The sequence below is a fragment of the Ostrea edulis genome, chromosome 7 (genome assembly GCF_947568905.1).
Source record: "Ostrea edulis chromosome 7, xbOstEdul1.1, whole genome shotgun sequence".
Taxonomy (NCBI): domain Eukaryota; kingdom Metazoa; phylum Mollusca; class Bivalvia; order Ostreida; family Ostreidae; genus Ostrea; species Ostrea edulis.
This window is the reverse complement of record NC_079170.1, coordinates 6,979,871-6,992,021: the sequence shown is the minus strand read 5'-3', so window position 1 is coordinate 6,992,021 and position 12,151 is coordinate 6,979,871. Positions and strand designations below refer to the sequence as shown.

Below are 12,151 nucleotides of genomic sequence, written 5' to 3'. Positions count from 1 at the left end.
CGCAGTAATTCCCTGGCTGTTCTGCTGGAGTACATGATTGCGCGCAGTAATTCCCTGGCTGTTCTGTTGGAGTACTTGACTGCGCGCAGTAATTCCCTGGCTGTTCTGTTGGAGTACTTGACTGCGCGCAGTAATTCCCTGGCTGTTCTGCTGGAGTACATGATTGCGTGCAGTAATTCCCTGGCTGTGCTGCTGGAGTACATGATTGCGCGCAGTAATTCCCTGGCTATTCTGCTGGAGTACATGACTGATTTGGCGTTTCAGAGATTTCACTTGTCAGTGTGTTTGTACATTTACTTTTTCGTTTAGCCTTCTTTAGAACTTTCAATGAAACATGGCAATCTTTGGGTGAAAAAATTCAAGATAGGGCTAGGGAGGTTACTATAATTAATGTCCATAATAATAATATAACAAAGCCTTTATTTATCCAGGATTGCATATTTAGCGATAACGCCAATTTTCCATAGTGCAGAGAATGTACACAAAATGAAATGAAACAAATGTTTTAAAAATTTACCCTTCTTTTTACATGACGTTTAATGAACAACCACCGTCGCACAGCACAGAGTGGAATGAAACAATAACCCAAAATGATTTGCTAAGATATTATGAAAGTATCAGATCTCATGTGAGTATTCAATCGTCATGTGTAGAACTACAAAATGAGCATGCAATTTTTCATGAAAATACAGAACTTTGCACGTGTGAATCATGTTTTGTAAACGATATTTTACAATGTTCAATGCAAGTTAAGATTTACAACAAATAAAGATATATGTAAGTACATTTTGTCACACGAATACCAGCTTGTTGTCGTATAATGACATGCCCCCAACCAGGCATTTATCAGAGAGAGTGCGATTATAGGCGAATGTTTTGCCCCCCCCCCCCCCCTTTGTAAGAAAAGAAGTCACGGAGGATTTTGTGGATTGTGATTGGGGGAGGGGGAGGTATATTTGGCATTTAATAGCGCCTTACTCTTTTCAAAGAGAAGGACTCTGAATATGTAGTGTTTGTTCAGATTATACCACGCAGCCTTGTCCTCTCCACTTTAACCGCGTATTGAAGCAATCTGATTAAAACCAGATCTTGAGATCCGCTCACTTAGATCGCTACACTAGTGTAGCGATCTAAGTGAGTGAATCTCAGGATCTGGTTTTAATCAGATTGGTATTGAGGCGGATCTAGATACATTAATATCCTAAGGGTTAGGGCGGGGCACACCCGAGGGAGAGTCATGTCTTTTTTCTACAATTATATTTGCAAATTATAATTACTTGTTAACACAAATTAGAAATTTGTGTATGTGAATTTCAAATTAGGAATTCGTTATATAAAGTAATATATCGTTTTATCTGTTTGAAGGACATATGTCATACGGTGCATTCAACCATCTATTTTTTAGAATGTATATTTGTATTTAAAAAAAAGAAGGTTATTTTAAAATCAATGTAAACGAAATGACGATATTGTGTAAACGCCAAGTTATCATGCAAGATTTTATTCGACGAGAGAGAGAGAGAGAGAGAGAGAGAGAGAGAGAGAGAGAGAGAGAGAGAGAGAGAGTGGGGTGGGAAGATGTTGACTTTCTCTCTCTCTTAAATGTAAAGACGTTAAAATAATTAATTTGAGTAAAATGATTATACTGTTTTACATGTACTCTTACAAATATCAGCTATATGTGTAAGTGTAGTCAGACATATCGGCTATTGTCATGTAGGATACTCAAGAATTAGGTCGCATCAAATGAAGTAGTGTTTGCGTAAAATTTTCTATCATTTGATAAAGAAACCCCACACAAAAAATAGATCATTATGATTAATACACAAAATGAACCACTGAATGAACAGACGGTTTTGAAGGATTTTAACTTTTGGGTAAAATTTTTCCTGTGAATTTTTTAAAGAAAGGATTTGTGAATAATGCAAAAAATAAAGGTTGTTTCATTGGAATTTTGTGGTAAATATGGGCTTTAGCAATATCAAAACAAAGTGTTTTAGAAAATTCTGGTAAATATCCTACGTCCCAAGGGTCACAGCATCGGGATCGAAATTCAAACTCTTTTCTCGGAACTCCTCGTCTGTTTTCCCTATAAATTTTGAATTGTAACACATTGCACGTTTGTGTTTGTAACCACAACTTCACCTGTGAAAATGTCTGGAAGAGAAGGTATATAGGAAAGTTGTTAAGGGATATTTTCAAAAATTGTCGATTTGTCGTACGGTAGAGATAAAAGTGGTATACATTGATTCTTGAAGGTAATCGTTTAAATGAAGGGATGTGTATGGCGCGGTCCTTCGTTCTCCTTCCATTTAATCATACTGATTACGGTGTTTTTTAAATTCATTTTTCCCCCCAAAAATGATTGTGTTTCTTTGAAAGAATGAAAACAGAAAAGATTGATTTATTACTACTTGATTCTCAGGAACTGAATGAAGTTTTTACATTTAATTGATTTCCTTCAAGATTCTGCTGTATACCGAGCTGTAAATCATCATGGGTAGTAACAACTAAATGCTGTACATCATCTTCATTGTTCAATGTACTGCACATACCTGTTTATATTGCAGTGAATTACACTAAGAATCTGCTAATTTTAATTAAACTGGACATGAAGTATCAGTTGGTTTTGTTCAAATGCTCTTTAAAGGGAGATAATTACAATAGAAAATTTTATGCTACATCTTTAAAAATGATACTAAATTTATCAGAATGTGTACATAGGTGAATGTGATACCAGTTTTTTCACAGAAGGGCCACACCCTCCTGTAAGGGAACATGATTGATAGTTATAAAAATTTAAATGTTTCATTTTGAAAATTTTCCTCTCAAACCCATCTTCACAAGTCCAGTGTTATTGATTCGTTACTTTGCACTAACCCTTGACGTCAGTGACATCACACTAACCCTTGATGTCAGTGACATCACACTAACCCTTGACATCAGTGACATCACACTAAGACTTCACACTAACCCTTGACATCAGTGACATCACACTAAGCCTTGACGTCAGTGACATCACACTAACCCTTGACATCAGTGACATCACACTAAGACTTCACACTAACCCTTGACATCACACTAACCCTTGACGTCAGTGACATCACACTAACCCTTGACGTCAGTGACATCACACTAACCCTTGACGTCAGTGACTATCAAAAAGTTGGGCTTGTTCTGATTGTTTCCACAAAAGAGTTGGAACCAATGAGAATGCAGTTCTATTTATAACAATGCGAAGCGAGAACAATTGCGCGTGTTTATCAATACAGCATGAGATTGCGTCATTTGTATCCATGTACACCATAACAAGATGCGGTGATTTCGTTGGATGTTTTATTTATAGTGGATTGCGTAATGGTCTAATGAGCCCAGCTTTTACATAGCAACTGATGTCAAGGGTTAGTGCGAGGTAACGAATGAATTACCCTTGAATTGTGAAGATTTGTCTCAAACCCAGGGCTCGAAATTAACATATGTCTGTCGGTCTGTCACTGGTTTAAAGTCTGGCGGACTGACTGACATTTGTTTTAGTCAGTCCGATGGGACTGGTTAGTTTTGTAAAGCATCATTTTGGAAAATATACTTATGAAATCTTATACACACATTTGGCATCTTCTGTAGATATCAGACAAATCTTGATTCATAAATATAAATCCCACATAAGTGCTACAATGTTATCAGGCATATCGAGTTAAATTTCATTTTAATAACATTAATGAAATATGTTTATAATTATTTCTGGAAATCTTGGTTGGACAGGTAATTTTTTCCACGGACCGGTTGAAATTATACCCCATCAGTCTAGCTGGACTGGTGACATAAAAAGTTAGCTTCAAGCCCTGAAACCTAGCATAAAGGATCCTTAAAGATGAAGGGCTTTTAAGTGTGTAAAATAAAAGAACCATGTATCTCAAGAGTAAATAATTAAGAATACTGAAAATGAGGCAGGAAATATCTAAGAAAAAAATGGACTGATTAGTCATATTAATAAGCAAGCAAACGCAACTCAGGATGGGGAAATTTCAAATCAAATAATCCTGGATAGAGGGTGGGTGGATTTAGGACGATGTCTTAATCCTGGATAGAGAGGGTGGGTGGGGCTTAGGATGGTGTCTTAGTCCTGGATAGAGAGGATGGGTGGGGCTTAGGATGGATAAGAGAGGCCTCAGGGTGGGTAAGGTTTAGGGATGGTGGTCTTAGTCCTGGATAGAGAGGGTGGCTGGGTTTAGGGGTGGGGTCTTAGTCCTGGATAGGAGAGGCCTCAGGGTGGGTGGGTTTAGGATGGGGTCTTAGTCCTGGATAAGAGAGGCCTCAGAGTGGGTGGGTTTATGGGAGGGGTCTTAGTCCTGGATAAGAGAGGCCTCAGGGTGGGTGGGTTTAGGGGAGGGGTCTTAGTCCTGGATAAGAGAGGCCTCAGGGTGGGTGGATTTAGGGGAGAGGTCTTAGTCCTGGATAAGAGAGGCTTCAGGGTGGGTGGGTTTAGGGAAGGGGTCTTAGTCCTGGGTTTAGGGGTGGGGTATCAATCTCAGTAGATCAAACTTTGACATTGAAACACGTATAATTTATTGTTAAAAATGTTTTTATGAATAACCACTGCCCATGATTGGTCATATTGATGTGAAAGCATTCCAATGTGGTGCAGATTCATATCTTACCAGGAATGGACATTGATAAGGATTCAAAGTTTTACATGACAATTACAAAACAGATGTTTTCAAGAGTAGCAGGGCCACATTAAATTATACCTGTAGGCAAAATTTCCCAAGGGGTACAAATTTAAAAGAAAACTTTGAAAATGAATTTTGGGGTTGGGGAGATAACATTTTACATGATATATATACATGTATTTATGAAATAGAAAGAAAAAAATTCTTAAATCATAACCTCATGGGGCTTGGTTTGGGTCATATAGAGTCAATGTTTGTCATTGGATTACAGACTGAGAGGGTAACAATCTTTTTAAAATCATGTGAAGAACAGCAGGGTCAAAGCGACTCAGGTGAGCACTGTGGCCTATGGGCCTCTTGTTTGTCTGCTGTACATCATTTACAGTGTTATTTTACATTAACAGGTGGCAAAAAGAAACCCCTGAAGAACCCCAAGAAACAATCAAAAGACATGGATGAGGTTGTGTTTTAAAGAATATCTATATGAAAGAAAATGTTTATATAATAAATATATGTGCTATCAAATAAGCTGTAATAACTGTTATTGACTTTAACAATATTTCCTGCTCCCCCAAAAAAATTTGGGGAAGTATATAGCCACCGTCATTACTGTCTGTCTCTCTGGGCTGATATCTCCTAAGCCTTTCATCAGAAATTGATATAATTGATCAGAAATGTTCCTTGAGAAAAGACTTTTGGACCATTGTCTTTCAAGGTCATTTTTGAAAGATTAAGGTCACTCAGAACATATAAAAGTTCCTTATTTCAACAGTTTATGATATAAAAGTTACCATCTCCTAAACCCTTCTTCAGAAATTGATCACAAAGAGTTCATTGGTTAGATGTATTTCGGGGAGAATCCTCAGTTTTACTGATGTTCTTGTTTCATGTTTTACTTCTATTGATAACGGATTATGACATTCTCGTCATGCATATTTATGAGCAACAAGAAATTGTCACGCAGAGAGCCACGGGTGAGAGGGAAGCGAAGTGTACGTTTCAGCCATGACGTGCGACGATGAGGGTCTTGTTGTTTTAAAAGATGTTCATAAAAGTTGCAATTTAACAAGTATTTCATGTGAAATGATTTCTTGGTTTTATTTTTATAGGATGAAATGGCATTTAAGCAGAAACAAAGAGAGGAACAACGAGCAATGAAAGAGATGCAGGCCAAAGCTTCAGGCAAAGGCCCTCTAGGTACGAAATATTTAGAAGGTGGTATTCCACACTTTCAAATGAACAAAATACCAGCAAATTATTGTTTGGTGGGTTTAGAAATGATTTGTAAGTAGAATTTTAATTTTATAAGCCAAAATTTTATTTATTTACAATGGCTCAAAATAATTAAAAAGATTTTCCAGAATATTAAAGCCACATCCTGACTGGGGCTGGTACCCTTAACTTATCTCATGAAATTCCTTTGTGATAGATCTTTTCAGAGGAAATCCTCCGATTGGCTTAATTTTTGAAAAAATGATACCAAATGGGTTTGATGCAAGGTGAAGATAACGAACAGTGATCAATCTAAAGCGACAGAAAATGAAATTTTTTCAGGTAGGAGGTGTTTTCCTCCCTTTTTGATCAGTTTCACTCTTGATTTCTGAGGAATTCAGTCACATCCCGATTAAAGCATTGTTTGCTTTGAATATTGCACACATGTACAGTATAAAGGTTATGAATAGAATTCTCACTAAATAATCTACCACAGTAGAGGGTACATTTATGGGATGGAAAATGAAAGTTTATGTAAACTTAGCTATACTTACATTGAACAGGTCACATTCAGGAGAGCAGAATCTGTTAAAGCTGTTTTATCGATGATATAATCCATCTCTTCTCTTTTATACATGTATATTTATTATTATCATTAATTTTTTTTTTACAGCATCAGGAGGCATTAAAAAATCTGGGAAGAAATGACAGGATATAGAACTCGAAGCCATCGTCAGTTACTTGAACACTTTTCTGTCTGGTGCTGGTGAACATTGATGAAATATTGAAATTTTATGAGAATTGCTTAGGAATAAAATAAATTTTTCCTGTTGAAAAGAGAAAATTTGTTCACTACAGGATTTCATACATAGGTACATGTTGGTCTTTTAAAGCACTTCAATTTTTACATTTTGTTAAAGAATTATTTCTTGTGTTCAGTGGTTAGTGCCTTTTCTCCCCCCTCCCCCAACAATCTTGTATTGCTGACTTGTTCCTTTTGTGTTTTGTTACTCATTTAATTAATAAAGTAAGATTGGAAAAGTACATTTGATTTACAAAACTGAAAATACATGTCCATCACTTTTGTACTGGTGTAAAGGTTGGAATTTATTTATGAGACCCGTTAATGTACAACAGAGTTTGTATTATTACATGCAAAGTTTCTATACACTGTCAATAACATGTTCCTCAGGACCTTATGTATTAATAGATTAAAAAAAAAAAAATTGGAATGAGATGATATTGTTTGTTTCAGTGCAATTTCTGAATAATCGTGTTCCCAAAAAACTATTACACAGGAATGTAACTTATTTCCTGTCAATCTGATGTGTAATTTTTATTATTTTTTTTTTGTATGGAAATAAACAAAAATGTTCGTATTGTTTGATTCATGTTATAATTCGATATGTAATGGTTATAAAATGGAACAAGACGAGTTGGACAGGTTCATTCCCGTCTCTCTACACACAAATCTAATGTTAATACATGTACAGAAAATAAATAAATAAATGTTTATTCAGAATATACATACATACATAAATATCTAGGACAACCCATGAAAGCTTATTTCCAATGAGGTCCTTTAATGCACGGATGTTTGCGCTAGGGGGTAATTTATGTGGGAGGAAACCGGAGTACCCAGAGGAAACCCACATATCCAAGTGGGCGACTGCAATACTCTCTCACATACAACCACTGCTGATCACAGGGATCGAAATTGGGTGACAGTGGTGAAAAGCGAGAACGCTACCCATAAACCCCTGGTAGATGAATTTATGTCTTCTAGGGGGGGGAGACATTGTTATACCCGTCTGTCTGTCTGTAGACACAATGGTTTCCAGGCTCTTAAGCATTATCCTTTCCACCTACCGTCACCATATCATACATATGGACTACCCATGGGATGAAGATGTTCCCTATCGATTTTGGGGTCCAAAGGTAAAGTGCACTGGACATCAAAGTAGCAATATGGTTTCCGGGCTCTAAAGCGTTATCCTTTCCACCTACAGTCACCATATCATACATATGGACTACCCATGGGATGAAGATGTTCCCTATCGATTTTGGGGTCAAAAGGTCAAGCGCACTGGACATCGAAGTAGCAATATGGCTTCCGGGATCGAAAGCATTATCCTTTCCACCTACAGTCACCATATCATACATATGGACTACCCATGGGATGAAGATGTTCCCTATCGATTTTGGGGTGCAAAGGTCACGCGCACTGGACATCGAAGTAGCAATATGGTTCGGTTTGTCATGCCATTTGTTTTTTACACTCAGAAAAGAGGTAGTTTATACCTATTACCAACACCCTTTGGGAGATTGGAGTAAGCGGGGGGTATTCTTAGTGAGCCTTGCTCACAGTACCTCTTGGTTTTTTTTGTCCGTCACAAAATCTTGTGAATGCTTTTACTCCTGTAAGGCATATCAAGTAGACTTGAAACTTTGTACAATGCTTCAATACGCAATTTCCGAGTTGCCCAATAGTTCTTTCCCTTTGTGGAACTCTTGCACACAGTGAGACACAAAACATACTATTGTCCACACGCGGTGGAACCACCCAATCTGCAGGGAAACACAATATTATTAAGTTTATTAGTATTGAGGGAAGGTCAAGGACATGCTCAGTGATTAGTAACAACATTGTAGGCTCTCCAGTTTAAGTGGATTTTAAGTCAAAAAAGTGTGAATGTTGTCATTCTATGGATTATCTACCACTGTGTTACATTTCTGTAAAATTTCTTGATTTGGAATCTTTGATTTGATATGAATTTTTAACCTGGATAAGACTGAATAGTGCTCAGTGAACACCCAGGGAAAGCAGTCAACCTGTGTCAGTGTGTGTAGTGTGTACCTGCTCAATCTGACAATGGCAGATAAAGCAACAAAGGGCAGTGAAGGAGCTAACAGATCAAGTGCGACAAGGAATGACAAAGATTCCAGAACCAGACTGTGTTGAATATGTCAGCAATATCTAGAGAGGTCAAGGGCTTGACGGTTTCAAACAGAACAGAAACAGAAAAGAGTTACTTCCAGCTCCTCGGATGTGGATGATATGAAGAACATAAAGAGTGTCCTGATTGCTATACAGGATAAACTGAAAGACCTTGTGACAAAAGATGACATCAGGGATATAGTGAAAAGTGTTGTGGCAGAATTTAAAGAGGAGATCAAAGAAGAAATCAGGCAAGAAATAAAAGATTCAGTAAAGGAGGAGCTGTTAGTTGACATGAAGGAGGACATCCGACAAAAACTCACAAAACAGAAGAAAGAGCACACCAGTGAGATTTCAAAAATGCGACAGCAAATTTCAAAAAATGATGCATTGGTGATGGATGACGAAACAAACATTGCAAACTTGAAAAAACAAATCTCATCACTTGAAAAACAACTCAAGGATACATCTTATCTGGCAATCAGTATGGCCAACTTTAAACCAGCAGTACTCTCAAAAGACTAACATCAAGATACTGAATTGGCAAGAACGCAAGGGAGAGAATTTGAAAGCAGGGTTACGTAAAATTGTAAAAGAAAAGATCGGCCTGAGTCTTGAGGAGCGAGACATCCTTGCTATCCACCGGATTCCATCCGCAGACAAGAATCATCCGAGTCCAGTGATTGTGAAGTTCCTGAGTAATGACATTCGCAGGTCCATCATAACAAAGAGAGGACACTTCAAAGTTCCTAAGTAATGACATTCGCAGGTCCATCATAACAAAGAGCGGAAACTTCAAAGGAACACTCCTGATGCGGGACCACATAACACCGATGAATGCTAAACTGTTAAAAGACCTGAAATCCAAAACTGAAGTGATTGACAGTGCTTGGTTCTACAATGGATACATTTTTGCGTTGGATAAGGAGGGAAATCGCCACAAATTTGACATCACTGACAATATCAACATGAAACTCCATGAGGCTCGGTGAGTCCCTAGCCCGTATGCTGTTGAAAAACTATATGCGTTTATTAAACATTTAAAATGTGTCATTATTACCCACTTAAGGAGCAGTCTCGTAATAGGTAGTGTGGGAACAAAGCAGTAGTGGTATGTTTACCTTCAGTGTGTTAGCTGGTGTTTTAGGGGGGTGTATGTTGGCCAGTGAGAGAGTGTGCGAGTGTTACTTCAAATGTCAAAATTACTTCATATCATAATTGTTATACTTGGTGCTGTACAAACTTTTTTGTCGAAAATAACCCTGTATCTAACAATATTTCTCTTTTGCAATGGTGGAAAACATCAAAATTGTTACAGTAAACTGTCAAGGACTTGGCACTTTTTCAAAATGACAGGATGTGCTAAATTATTATAAAACAAAAGGATATTCTATAATTTGCCTTCAAGACACTCATTTTACCAAAGAGTCTGAATCATTTGTAGAATCCCAATGGGGGTATAAATGCATTTTTTAGTCAAATGCTAGAGGAGTGTGCATTCTTTTTAATAATAACTTTGAATTCAAAATTCATAATGGAAATAAAGATAGTGAAGGAAATTTTTTAGCATTGGATTTAATGATGGAAGATAATAGAGTAACCCTTATTAATATATATGGGCCTAATCAAGATGACCCTGAATTCTATGACCAGGTCAGATACTTTCTTAGAATTTGATAACCAATACTTTATTGTTTTAGGTGATTTTAAGCTTGTACTTAATCAATCATTAGATACACATAACTATAATGCAGTAAACAATCCAAGGGCAAGAGAAAAGTTGTTGGAAATTATAGACGATTCACAGTTATTGGACTACTACAGGATTTTAAATCCAGATAAGAAAGTGTTCACATGGAGGAGAAAAACACCTTTTAAACAAGCAAGTTTAGATTATATCTTAATTTCAGAAAGCTTATCAAATATTGTCGAAAAATTTCTAATAAAACCGGGCTATAGATCAGATCATTCAATTGTACTACTGGAACTTAAATTCAATTCATTTGAAAGAGGACGTGTGCTATGGAAATTCAATAATAGTTTATTAACTGACCCTACAATAATAGTTTATTAACTGACCCTACATTAATAGTTTATTAACTGATCCTACATTAATAGTTTATTAACTGACCCTACATTAATAGTTTATTAACTGACCCTACAATAATAGTTTATTAACTGACCCTACATTAATAGTTTATTAACTGACCCTACATTTGTAGAAAAGGTGAAAGACACAATTCAAAAAGTTAAAAAACAATACTTGGAAACGGAAGATGGTGAAAACAACCAATCCTCAGACTTTATCAATTGTAGTATATTTCTAGAAGTTCTTTTGATGGAAATAAGGGGGACTGCTATTTCTTCATACAAGAAAAAGGACAAACTAGAGAATTCTTTAATCGAAGAAATAGAGGCTCTTGAATTTGAACAAGAAATTATTACAGATTTAGTTCAACAACAAAAAACTGCCCTACAAGATTTAAGAATAACAAGAGGCCCATGGGCCACATCTCTCACCTGAGTCACCTTGGTCCATATCAGAAGATTTTCCATATCTATTTGCATGTAAAACCGTAGTCCCTATTATGGCCCCAAACCTACCCCTGGAGGCCATGGTTTTTGCAAACTTGAATCTACACTATGTCAGAAAGCTTTCATGTAAATATGAACTTCTTTGGCCCAATGGTTCTTGAGAAGAAGATTTTTAAAGATTTTCCCTATATATTTGTATGTACAACTTTGATCCCCTATTGTGGCCCCATCCTACTCCAGGGGGGCATGATTTCAACAAACCTGAATCTGCACTATATCAGAAAGCTTTCATATAAATCTCAGCTTTTCTGGCTTAGTGGTTCTGGGAAGAAGATTTTTCCTATATATTTGTATGTAAAACTTTGACCCCCTATTGTGGCCCCATCCGACCCCCGGGGGGCCATGATCTTAGCAATTTATAATCTGCACTATATCAGGAAGCTTTCATATAAATCTCAGCTTTTCTGGCTCAGTGGTTCTTGAGAAGTTGATTTTAAAAGATTTTTCCTATAAATTTGTATGTAAAACTTTTATGCCCCCCTTGAGGCCCCATTCAATCCCCGGGGTCCATGATTTTAACGAACTTGAATCTGCACTATATCAACAACAAAAAAAAAAATAAAAAAAAATTCGACCCCCTATTGTGGCCCCATCCGACCCCCGGGGGCCATGATTTTAATAATTTAGAATCTGCATTATATAAGGAAGCTTTCATATAAATCTCAGTTATTCTGGCTCAGTGGTTCTTGAGAAGAAGATTTTCCCTATATATTTGTATGTAAAACTTTGATCCCCT

At 36.8% G+C, this 12,151-nt stretch overlaps 1 long non-coding RNA gene across 1 annotated transcript; it reads left to right on the top strand.

Annotated features, from left to right (window-relative positions):
* Nucleotides 1-2,055: 2,055 nt before the first annotated feature.
* Nucleotides 2,056-7,262, top strand: LOC125653940 (uncharacterized). The gene is made up of 4 exons (XR_007362129.2): nt 2,056-2,169; nt 5,075-5,130; nt 5,780-5,867; nt 6,556-7,262. It is a non-coding gene; the product is annotated as an uncharacterized LOC125653940 (long non-coding RNA).
* Nucleotides 7,263-12,151: the final 4,889 nt, after the last annotated feature.